The sequence below is a fragment of the Polypterus senegalus genome, chromosome 1 (genome assembly GCF_016835505.1).
Source record: "Polypterus senegalus isolate Bchr_013 chromosome 1, ASM1683550v1, whole genome shotgun sequence".
In the NCBI taxonomy this organism is placed as follows: domain Eukaryota; kingdom Metazoa; phylum Chordata; class Cladistia; order Polypteriformes; family Polypteridae; genus Polypterus; species Polypterus senegalus.
Window position 1 is genome coordinate 84,161,131 of NC_053154.1, and position 12,773 is coordinate 84,173,903.

At 37.6% G+C, this 12,773-nt stretch overlaps 1 protein-coding gene and 1 long non-coding RNA gene across 3 annotated transcripts in view; one reads left to right on the forward strand and one right to left on the reverse strand.

The window, feature by feature from the left end:
- Positions 1–12,773, forward strand: part of rab25b (RAB25, member RAS oncogene family b) — a 65,576-nt gene that overhangs the window by 21,548 nt on the left and 31,255 nt on the right. The window lies entirely within an intron of this gene.
- LOC120528414 overlaps positions 1–12,773 on the reverse strand; it is a 55,640-nt gene that overhangs the window by 3,046 nt on the left and 39,821 nt on the right. The window contains exons 3-4 of one of the 2 annotated variants that reach the window (XR_005633510.1): positions 5,158–5,254; positions 4,407–4,470 (exon numbers count right to left, since the gene is read on the reverse strand). The exons of the other annotated variant lie outside the window; for it this stretch is intronic. This is a non-coding gene — a long non-coding RNA (uncharacterized LOC120528414). Of the gene's footprint in view, positions 1–4,406; positions 4,471–5,157; positions 5,255–12,773 lie in introns of those variants that run through there. 2 annotated transcript variants of the gene reach the window in all.

Sequence of the window (12,773 nt, forward strand, 5' to 3'; positions counted from 1 at the left end):
CACTGGGCCATTTTAACCCAACTTGCATGTGTTTGGGATGTAATGGCAAAACTGGACTAGTTAAGCAAAAAAACGTGCCAGACACGGGACAAACATGCAAACTCTGTGGAAACAATAACAGCTCAGGATTGAAACAGGCTCCTAAACTGTGAGACAGCAGTACAAAACACAGTGCCACCTTTTATTAACAACTAGCAGTCTGTTTAACGAGAAAGCTACCAAGTTAATTTCTAACTAAATAACATCTGTGCTCGGTCTAAAATGAGCAGTTTATGGGGGCAGGTGGTCTTCAGGTACAGTGCATGCAAAGCCAAACAGTGCTGCAAAGTTCAAACTGTTATGTCTTCATGGAAGTATTATTAAATTATTAGAACACTGGCTGCAGTATTACACACTCTTCTGCCATGCAGTGGATATCAGGGCATTCATACCAAAATTGTATGAATAACAATGATGACATGTGGACAGTCAGAGGAAGACTGGAGTATTCAGGTGATGTTACAGATTATGTTACCTTCATCTATGGATTTGTATGGTGCTTCTTCTGGTGATTTTTTTTTTTTTAACAACCTGCGACAGAAGTTGCATAAAACTGTCCTTTACTGCACTTATCTGAAACAGATTCAATCAACAATGGAAGATCAAATAAAAGGACAAAACTTTATGTGGAGCTTTTCATTAAACAGTTCATTTTGATAGTGTGTGTGAAGCCAGAAATGGCCAGTGGAGGGCAACAGATACACAAGTATAGTGTGCAACGTGAAGGTTATCGGATTGACTCTAAACATCTACAGGGGGTATGTTTGTCATTTTGCCCTGTGATGTTGTGGCATTACATCAACAAAAGTTCCTTGTCATGTTCTGACTACTACTAGGGTACGCGTCAGCATTCTGCAATCCTGTAATTGACAAAGCAAATTAAAAAATTGGACGGATCAATCAATATTCAGCTTTATTCATTTAAAAAATGGATTATACACCATTAATTTAAAAAGTGAGATATTTATCAATTATTTTGCTGTCAAGATGTTTTAATTGATAACCAAAGGCAATCCTACTTTGTCAACCCACATATAATAAAACAAAAGAATCAGTAAGGAGATAAAGGAGCAAGTGCGGCACTTGTGCCCCATCCAAGACCCTGCCTTGGGCTTGATACTTACAGGTTAGGCTTCAGCCCCTGAATTGAAGGAATGCTACAGTAAAACAGAGACAATTCAAATCCTGGCTAAGAAACATATACCATTAAATCTGTGTTTTTAAGGATTAACTGCTTCTCAAAAGTGATTACACAACTTTGAGGTTCCCACACTTCTCTGCACAAAGATGCTGTTCAAGTGAAACATGTTTTTACCACTGCAATGTATCTCACAAATACATTTTAGCCCAGCTTTGACTGAATTGACTGGATATCACTTCATTCAGGAGACTTTATCAGTTTTCATCAGACTCCTACTAATAAATGGGCAGGTTGAAAAAGAATTAAACCTGAGCTGGAAGAAAAAGAAACCTCATTTATCCCCGATAATAAAGCTGATGCATTTGTGTTGTTCTCGAGAGGATGACCCTGTGGATTGACTTTACCGTAACTCATTAAATACCAAACAGGCCTACGTCATCCATCCCCTAATAAGAAGACAGTGCCAGTGTGCAGTCTCTAATCAGAAAATGTAAAACTACAGTGTGTGTAAATTGTCATTTAAATAAATGAAAGCACAAGCTAAGATGCTTTGTCTCCAGTTTTAGGTAAAATCTGTGGTTGATTCCATTAGGAGAGTCTTTTCTCTTTGCTCTCATCTACCTGTTTGAAACAATTCAAATTATAAAATGGAAAATGACAAACTATTCTGTAGCTTATTGGGATTGTCTAAAGAAAAAGAAACAACAAAATAGTGCTTACAAATGGATAGCCACGCGTTAAGGCAGCTTTGCTGAAATTCACAGTGTTATCACATTCTGTTTGCATGGATTGACATGCTACCTCATAAGGTAGGTCCTATCATCAACATTTTGGGATCAGTCACTAAGCTAAACAGTATTACTAATACATTTTATCTTTTATTTTAATAAAGAACATATTAAACAGTTTTACATAACATTCTCAAACCCACTTCTTTCAATTCAAGGTTCCAAATGGCTAGAGCTTACACCATCAATATTAAGCTTGAGCCATGAAACAGCCATGGATGACAATACTGTCTATTGCAGGGCACACTTAAACACACAAACACTTAAGGAGTTGGCAGTTAACTAATCTGAATGTGCTAAGAAATATTGGGGGATAACTAGAGAACCCAGAGGGCAGTATACAAAGACACAGGAAAACATGCAGAATCCACAAGGACTGCACGTAGGATTTGAACCCAGGATGCTGGATCCATGAGGAAGCAGCACTAACCACTGTGCCACAATACCACCCTCATTTTTTTCTTTTTTCTCATACTGTGTGGAAACATAATTAGGAATGTATAATTTCTTCAATCAGTATGCAGTAATAATTATAATATTGGCATTAGTAATTATTAGCATGTATCAAACAGCAATAGGCAGTCTTAACTCATATAAAGGGCTACAAAAATATCAGATTACATTAAAATATTGCTTAATCTGAAATTTTGTCACATGTGTGTATCGCTATACTGTATACAACATGTTTTTCCAGTCGGATTTCCTGCATTGTTATATACTTGTGAATGCATGCCTTAATGATTTGAGGCTTCCAATCACAAGGACATTACGAGGATGGGACGCAGATGGAGCCACACTAGCAGAAGGGAATGTCCTGCACATAACAGAGTCACTAGTGGTGGCACACCATTCCTGTGTCTACCTGTATACATTAAAGTACTACCAGCACACGGGAGAATGAGATGTGACCTGCACAATTTTTATCTCTGTAATACTTGAGGGTGGACAGCCCTGCAAGTGGAAGACATCATGCTGGTCAAAAGATGGCAACCTGTTGCTACTTGCTGGGGCAGAGAGGGCCAGGGTGCTCATTCAAGGCTACATCCAGATGGCTGGTATTGTCCTTTCCTTCGGCTTGAAACACACAGTCCCAAGTGGAAATAAATGTGTTCTGGCAGAATCGAACTGGCAGAGGAAACAGAGAAGTAAGATGAGGGGATATCTTACAATTCAGAGTGAAAGCACAGAAGCAAGTCTGAGGAAACTTCAAAAGAAAAGCAAATAAAAAGCTTTTATTTTAATTGACACCAAAAAAAAATTTGTATTCAGTATTCAGAATCTTGGACAACAAGAAGTACCCGACACTGCCCTTGATACTGTTATGATGATTCTGTCGAAGGCTACGACATTCATGTTTTGATTTGTGACAGACGGGTACCAGCAAAAGTGAAAGGGAAGATCTACAAGACATTAGTGAGGCCAACTATGTTATATGGATTGGAGATGGTGGCACTGACCCAAAAACAGGAGACAGAGCTGAAGGTGGCAGAGTTAAAGATGCATTGGGTGTGATGAGAATGGACAGGATTAGAAATTAGTACATTTAAGGGTTGGCTCAGGTTCAACAGTTGGGAAACAAAGTCAGAGAGGGGATATTGTGTTGGTTTGGACATGTGCAGAGAAGAGATGCTGGGGATATTGGGGAAAGGATGTTAAGGATAGAGCTGCCAGGCAAGAGGAAAAGAGGAAGGCCTAAGAGAAGGTTTATGGATGCGGTGAAAGAGGACGTGCAGGTGATGGGTGTAACAGAGCAAGATGCAGAGGACAGGAAGATACAGAAAAAGATGGTCCGCTGTGGTGACCCCTAACGGGAGCAGAAGAAAGAAGAAGATCAAAGGCTATGACATTCCGTAGTCACAAAGCAGCCACCAGGAGTCAATGCCGACAACAGGAGTATTCTGAGATAACAAAATGGTGACGCTTGAAAGAGCGAAAATAGCAGTGCAGGAAAAACAAAAATATAATATTAAGATTTATTCTCTAATACAGAATTGCACCTAGAAAAAAAAAACTTTAAATAATGACATACTGGTCAGTACTACTCCACTGAGGGAACAGGCAACTGAGACGTTGTTTGATAGCCCCAACATTTTATAGGCTGCTAAATACTTCGTGATGATGGGACACTGGGAGCCCCTACATGGAGTTTTAATGTGATGTACCTGTAGAAAAGGTAGAACAAAACCTGGCTCTAGAAAGGATTATGGAGCTTGGTGGGAGTGACCCTGGCAGATGCTTTGTCGTAAGAGGCAATTTGAATCTAAACATGAGAGGTGAGTTGGGGTAATGGCTCAGAAGGTGGGCGGAAAAGAGTTGAAGGTTGTAACAGTCCAGGTGTGCACAGAAGGGTCAGCTGGGAGAACGCCAGCCAAACAGATAGGTGCCATTGCATCTTAGTCCCATCCACAACGTGTCCAGAGTTTTCTTTTATTACTCACCTAGGTAAAAGAGCCTTATTGTATTCTGAAGCCCTCTGAATCATGGTTGGTGTGAAGCATTTAGCTAGCAACAGAAAGATCAAGAGAAGTAGAAGGTTATTAAGGAAAGTTATTGGAGTACTGGAGAGTGCTGGATAGGTGAGCAAGTATGATGAGCCACCTCACCAAACAGTCAAAGAATGCAGACCTACAAAGTCAGGCCCAGAGGGGCAGCAGAGTTTTGTCTGAATTCTGCTTAATTGGGTGACTAGTATTCTTCTTGTATTCTTTCCACAGAGTGTGTTTAAGTTGCTAGTTAATGTGCCATTTTTGTTTAATGTTGCATACTTTGGCTTCCATTACATCCCTCTCCCTCAATGAATGTTATCAACTTGTCAACCAAAACCTAATGCTAGATAAGGGGGTAATGAGTGAACAATTTTAACATGTCTTTAATTTATTTGAAGAAATGTATACAATACACAGTCCTCCATGTGAAAAAACAATTATGCCTTTAGATCTTTAACAGTAATAACTGTGATCAGACATTTTTTGTACTTGTTATAAGAATTTTACCCCACTATTCCGTTACAGAACTATTACAACAATTTGTGGGCTTTTAAGAATGGGCTGCTACAACACCTCAAAGGTGTTGTGTGTAAACCTTGTTTGATCTATTCTAAACTCTACATTTAATTTTTCTTCAACCAAGATTTTCCAGTTTCTGTCTAGAAGGAGGATGAATACACTTTTAGTTAGCTCACTTAAATACCTTGAACACCAAATCAGCAAAAGAAGTGCAAAATCCAACAGCCGTATTCTTTTTTGAGGTTGTCCCCTCTATAACTACACCCACAGGCACTTCACTGCTGAAAAATAGGGAATATTCCAGAGAAAAAAAAAATCAAATGGCTGCAAATGTTTTTTTTTTATCACTGTGTGTATATATATATATATATATATATATATATATATATATATATATATATATATATATATATATATATATATATGTATGTATGAAGAATGACCTTTTCCACATAACTCATATCCTAGAAAAGCGAAATATGCTGGCACACATAGACAGTCACTTGTCAGTTCTTATTTTAATTGGCTTCTTTTCTTAACCAACCATGTTACTTTCCTCTGCTCATAATTTTCTAAGTCCAGGAATGTCTAATCTTTTATTTTTACATTTAAAAGCATTTACCAGTTCACAGAAACAGTTTTGTTTTCCTGTGCTTAATTATTCATATTTTGCTCTCAAACCTGAATGAGTTCATTGTGTGTACCCTGTGATAAACTGGTGTCCTGTTCAGGATTGGCTCCTGGCTTGTGTCCATTACTGTCTGCCTCTCCTTGAATCTTAGCAGGAAAAAGTGGGTCTAGAAAATCGATGGCTGGATTGCTTTCAAAATGTCTATTATTAGAGCAGACTCCCAAAGATGAACGTATCCATTAACGCTGCGCCTGCCAAATATCTTACTGGTTCTTCCTATAGTATTACACATTTTTGTACACTGCTGGGTGTTTAACTGTTTTTTCTTTGCTATTCTGTGTTGGCTGATACATTACAGTATTTCAATTCCCTTAAAGTTGTTTCTTTTGACATTTTCATTGTTAGTGGGAGAAAAGTGCAAATAAAAATTCCAGATTAAAAATGTGAATTTGAAGAAGCCCATATGGAACTGAATTATGAACTCTGTTTAGGAAAGACTCTAAAATTAACACACAGTTATAAGGAATGCACCAACATAAGATGGTGGCATCTCACTTTTTGTGTTCTTAGTCTTGTTTTGGATTTATGTTATATGACAGGTCTAGTTTTTAATGACTAAAATGTACGCACTGCTTACCACTCTCTAGGACAATAGCTATGATCACTCAAGCTTGCTTTAGACTACTGAGAAACTAGGGTGTTAGCCATTATGGATGTAATGAGTAGTCTAAGACTGGAGTTCCCTGTTTTTATATAGACACTAGGGCAGATACAGCATTGTAAAATCTTTAAGTGAGACATCTTAATTGTATAAAATTAATAGACATCTCCAGGCTAAGATTCATTTAGCAACAGATAGGGATGTTCCTGTAGGAGATCATTTCACCAGCCATGGACACTGTGAGAAGGATTTTAAAGTCACACCGCTATGGGCACCCTCAAAACACAGCAAGAGAGAAAAGAATGAGAAGTTAAAATTTAACATATTTCAACCTGGTTTAAATAGAGGCAAGAGTTTAATGACCAGATGTGAGGATTGTTTACATCTCTCTGTTTGACCCGGGCAACCTGTCTACAGATCCACATTGTATGGAAAAACTGATCAAAAACTTTAAACAACTTTTTGGATAGTTCTTATCAAAAGATCTTGACTATACATTGTTCTCTTCTCTTGCTAAATGAATCTCAGCCTGCAGAGGTCTATTATTTTTTTTTATATCTAAGATGTCTCATTTAAAGGTTTTCCAATGCTGTATTTGTCCTAGTGTCTATATAAAGACGGGGAATTTCAGTCTCTGTATTACATCTTGTCTGAAGAAGGGGTCTGAGCTGCCTTGAAAGCTTGCATATTGTGATCTGTTTAGTTAGCCAATAAGAGGTGTCATTTTGCTTGACTTCTCGTTACTACTGAGAAAGCAAACTTCATTGTGCTTTGGAGATCCTCTACTGCCTGCCTCCCCGTCCCTAGGCACCGGCCTGGCTCTGAATATCATTAAATGATAGGCTGTAGTCACACATAATGTCAGAAAGAGAAAGAGACACATACCACAATCAGAAATCAAAAATCTTTTCCTAAGAGTTATGCTCTAGCATTAAGCAAAGTATGCAGGCAGAATCAAATAAGATTTTCTCCAAGTGCTCATTCAGAGAATTGATCAGATAAAATGCAGCAATTTTGGGCACTCCATTCTTTCTGTGAATCACTCCCACCATGTGTCTGGCTCAGCCTGCCTCCATTATTAGGTGTGTGTGCCTCAGAAGATATTGCTGGATGGCCGTGGAGTCATGTCAGATGAGCTCTGAGAACCAGCTGTCTCACATGAAGTCATTCTGCAGTCCAGAGGCTAACATGAAGCCAACCAGCACAAGGCACTGCTGAGTGACACTGTCATTTATATTGTGCTGTTGTTGTGACAGGGGTATTGTACAGGCCATTTTTTTTTCACTGAGCATAAGACTTAATAAGAAATATGACAGTGACATACAGCAAATAAAGCAGGAAAACAACTAAACTAATTTGCAACAATGATAGCTGCTTGTCATTATTTTAAAAAGTAAGCCATTGAGAAGAGTACCCCCCTCCTAGCACTGTGACCTTGGCATGATGGAAGGGCTTGTAAACCATCAATGGTCTTTAGAACTATGGTGTTTGTAGCTATCTGCTACTAACAGAGTTAGTCATGGAAAACTGGATGTGTATCTATTTATTTTTTTATTTTATACTCTAATCCTGAAAATGATTTGATAAATAGGTGGAAACAACTACACAAAAGGTATTTTTTGTGCCTAAGACAAAGACAAAGACATATTAAATACTTGTACTCCCAAAATAAAAATAACAGTAAACTTCACATTGAAAAATATGAAGAACGTTAGACACACAACAATCCAGCCATTGAACCTTCGTCGGTTTTGTTTGGATGCCCCATGTCTGACTCTAGCTTTAAAAGCCATCACTGATAAATGGCAACTCGTGATTTTCTCTCTTGCTACTCGTAAAAGAAAAGTTAAGATGTGTTTTGCTAATTTGTCAATCTGATGTCATTCTTCTCATTTTAGCAGGCTTGTGATTTTGAGTCATTTCTTACCAGCTTTATAAGCAAAGAATTGCCACAGAAAAAGAGCACAAAAATGAGCACAACCAAGGTCAAGATGTCATAGGGACTCACAAGAGACTGCTGTATCAAATGGCGTTTTCATCCAATTTCCTCATGCGTAAAACTGTATATAAAAAGAATGGGTTCTGTTTTTATTAAAAGAGTATCCTTTGGATGTGTTGATCTCACATTATTAATTACAGAGGCAGCCTTAGGGGTGTGAGGGGCCTAGGGCTGACCAACCCCACATGGGGCCGGATATGTCAAACGCTGTTACCGGTTATGTGTGGACTGTATAAACCTGCGTGTGAATTTAATTAAAATAATGTTAACATACACCGGATTTTCTCATTACAGTATTCAGCTAAATTTTTGCAAGATGACACGTGGACTTTATCAAAATATTACTGAATATAAGAGAATATAACTTGACAAATCCTCTCGAACAGGACACGCAGACCTCAAAAGCGGAGCCCCCCTTAGGCAAGGGGCCTGGGCGGTCGCCCCACTTGCCACCCACAAATGCTGCTCTTTATTAAATATATTGTTGTATTAAACCATTTAACACCAACAGGAATGCTCTAACATTTAGAAAAGAAATCACATTCAAAGCAGATGTCATTATTTTTCCTCATAAACAGGTAGTAGAGGGGGTATGGCTTGATAGAAACCTTCTCTTTAAAGAAAGCATGGAGATACAAAGCTTACAACTTTTAAGGTACTGTAAAACACAGGAAGAGCAGGATGCAAAGTGAAACTTTTCAACCCATTAGATTAAAATGCAAATGGCAGATAGAGGTAACTACTGGACATGAGGGAGTCTGACAGCATGTGTCCCTATCTCTGTGTTACATTGTTTCATACATTTTTGTGTTATTTTTTGAACGTTTTTTTTGTTTTTCCAACATAAAAATAAGTTTTTTATTTATCAGTTAAAGAGGATATTAAGTATTCTACTATCCATCCATCCATCCATTTTCTAACCCGCTGAATCCGAATACAGGGTCACGGGGGTCTGCTGGAGCCAATCCCAACCAACACAGGGCACAAGGCAGGAACCAATCCTGGGCAGGTTGCCAACCCACCGCAGTATTCTACTATCTCTAGTGCCAATCAGACTCTTTACGTTCACCTCAAACCGTAAAAACAAACTGCCTTTCCAACCATACATATAAAACAGAACTTCACAAAGAGGATGGCCAAATGTTAATTTTTCAAGAGAGTAAAACTCAGCTTGCTATGCCAGTGTAGTTTTTATTAAATAAAAACGTGACGTATGAATCTCTCCCCCCAAGTTGATCACTTTGTATGTATTAATTCGGCTGTGTCCGCATTCCTGTAGTCATGTAGTGGATCTGCACACTGTTTATGTGGACATAACACATAGCCTCTATGGTGAATGCTGTATACTGAAAAAGATATATTTTTGGAACTAATGGAAAATCTAATTTTCCTCTTAAGCTTGAAGGTAAACCTTCACTGGTTTTCATTGTATTGTTTTAAAGGTAAATAAAAAGAATAACATCATTAAAAACCATTACACTATCAAAGTGAGGCATCAGACTTAATCATAAAAATTGGTTTAAAAATCAGATTTTGGGCTGTAGCCCCTGGGGTATTAATCAGAAGGGGACAAAGTTTAGCAGCTTGCTTTTTAATAAATGTGATCATATGAAAGCAATGATTCCTATTGTGTGATGTCATTTGGAAGACTATGCCAGGCAGAGAAAGCATGGCAACTTTTTTTATGGAATTTGTTTTGCTCTTCAGAAACAGTGGAGTAAATGTAGGTGATTATTTAGTACTCAAAAGTTATTTCAGAGCAAGGTTTTCTTAATGGGATACTATTATACAGTAAAAGGAATAATGCCTGGTTATTTTCGTTTAGAAGATAGTCTTCCTATCACATCAAAAACTCCAATTTGGCATTGTGTGAGTGTGTGTAGGGCTTGCATTTATTTTTATCATAGAAATTGTTCTCAATTAGAAATATTCAGTTGCATTTCCGTTACCATTTCGTTTTTTCCTGGGCTCCGCATTCTTGTATTGCTGTTGTTGTCATATGACAGTGGATGCTATGGTATGCAGTCCTGGAAGTTATGGGGTTGACATTATCAATGCACTGCTACAAAAACTGCCATATTGGAGGTGTCACTATCTGAGTTTGCAGATATCAAAGAAAAAACAGTCTTCATGTATGTGATACTTGTGTTATTAAGATTTCCTGGTTCTGACTTTGGCTTTCATTTCTCTTACTAGGACTTTTAGAGCGTAGATTTGGGTATTGACTTTCCACTTTCCTGTATTTTTGTCTCCTGGTCATCCCTTTAAACTTTGGTAGCCTTTTCTGTGTAAGGCTAACTATTGGATAGATGGGATAATAAGCATGTTATTTGTAGCATTTTCTTTGTATAGCATGGGTTTGAATGTTTTAGTGCTATTTAATGTAAATTGCTTAAGTTAACTTTATAATTTTAAATCAGCATGTTTATTATTTATCTGTGTGTTTGCTGTGTTTAATTTTATAATGTCTTTATGTACATACCGTTAAAATGTGATTTTACTAGCACTGGAGCTTTTCTTATAAAAAGATTAAACATTTCTTCCATCTCTATTTCACAATATAAACCTATTGCTTAAACCAGGAATAAAGCAAGTTATACTTTTTTTAGCAGGGCTTCCTCACAGCCCTGCATAAAATTCAAGGATCTGATAAAGATTAGTGACACTATTTAGAGGAGGTGCCAGAGGGCCAACTATGGCTGTTTCATGTTCATAATTTTGTCCATAAATACAGCATTCATTTTAAAAGTACATCATCTAGATGGCATTAATGGCTACACATCAACAACTCAGTCAGAAAATCTTCTCATTATAACCTCCCAGCTGCCACTGCTGAATGACTTTAAGAAGTCTGGAATGTTGGTGTTGTGGATATTTAGTCTGCCCTGCAGCTAACCTAAACCAACAAAACATTATTTAGTATTGTAAGACTTTTTAATTGTTTTCTGACCCCATCCTTCCCCCAGTGCTTGACTTGATTAATGAAGTCTAGCAGCTTATGAGTCACCTAAGGTTGGCCAGTCAAGACTGATAACACAGCAGCTGTCATTTTTTGTTATTTAGTTCATAGGTCTTGAGAATGCCCGTCAGAAATGAGAGTGTTGCAACTGAGGTTAATTATTTTGTAATTAGAAGAACTAAAGCTGTCTTCTGGACAATAAAAAAGGCATTGATGACAGTTCCTTTTAGCAGATATTCTATCAGAGCCAGTCAAATAAATTTGTAACTGTCTCTATCTGGAAATGATAAAGGCTGTCAAGGACAGGCACACCTGGAACAATGCTGACTGAAATAAGCGTTCCTTTGTTTCATACTATGTCATGAAAATTACAAAAAGTTTTTTTTTTTTTTGCTAAAGACAACATGTCACTATTTTCTAAATGGGATATCATTTGCGCAACCTCCTCTGTGTGGGTGTTCCAATGTACAATGTTTCGTCTCTGACTAATGCTGGCCCAGAGAGTTGACCAACATTTGGGTTTATTAAGCAAGTGTAGTCTATCAGCTCCTTTCTTAAACATCAGAGCCTATGAAAAGGTGAGATCATCACATACAACTGAATTACTGTACAGTTTCTGTGCAAATGGGTTCTTTAACAGTGTCTTCTTTTTTAACTTTTTTGCAGTTGGTTACATTCAGGGATCCTGTTTTGTGCATTTTTTTCACATTTTCCATTCAGCTGCAGATAAATTAAGATAGTTTTACTGGGTAAAAGAGAAGTTACTCATAAATAGGGGGTTTTATACATTGGCTCTAGGGAGACACTCATGGCTCCAGATTTTTCTACCTAACAAAGTTCCGGACATTTATGTATTAGTTGGACAAGGAAGTAAGAATTTCTCTGTACACAGGACAATACTGCTACTGCGATTACTACAACTACTAAAATACCATTGCTATTGCCTTTAACTACATCCACCTGTTTAAGTAGTCAACCCATTTCTGTTCTCATTGCATAACAATACATTTAACTGTCGTCACTGATTGTAAGGTAGACAAGGTGGTGCAGTGCAGCTGTTTCCAGGGACAGAAATTCAGACTCTGTCTATTCTCTGTGTGAGCTCTGCTTGTTCTTCATGTGTCTGTATGTGTTATTCTCAGTACTCAGTTTCATTCAGCAGCTCAAAGACACATGTGCTTGTTAAGTTTATGAGTATAAATAGGTCCAGTAAGCCTTGACATATTGAATATCTTGACAAAAAACAACAGGAGACCATTGCAACACATAAAACATACATACATACTTGATAAATTGCACTTAAACAAGCCTTGGTATTATTTCTGATATGACACAATATTTGCACTAAAGCAGCGATCTCAAACTCCAGTCCTGGAGGGCCACAGTGGCTGCAGGCTTTCATTCTAACCCTTTTCTTAATTAGTGACCTGTTTTGCTACTAATTAACTTATTTTGAAGGCATTGTTCCTTTTACTTTTGAATTAATTTTAATTTACTTGCTCTTGAAGACTCAGACTCAATAATTGTTTCTTTTTCTTTAATTAGCAGCC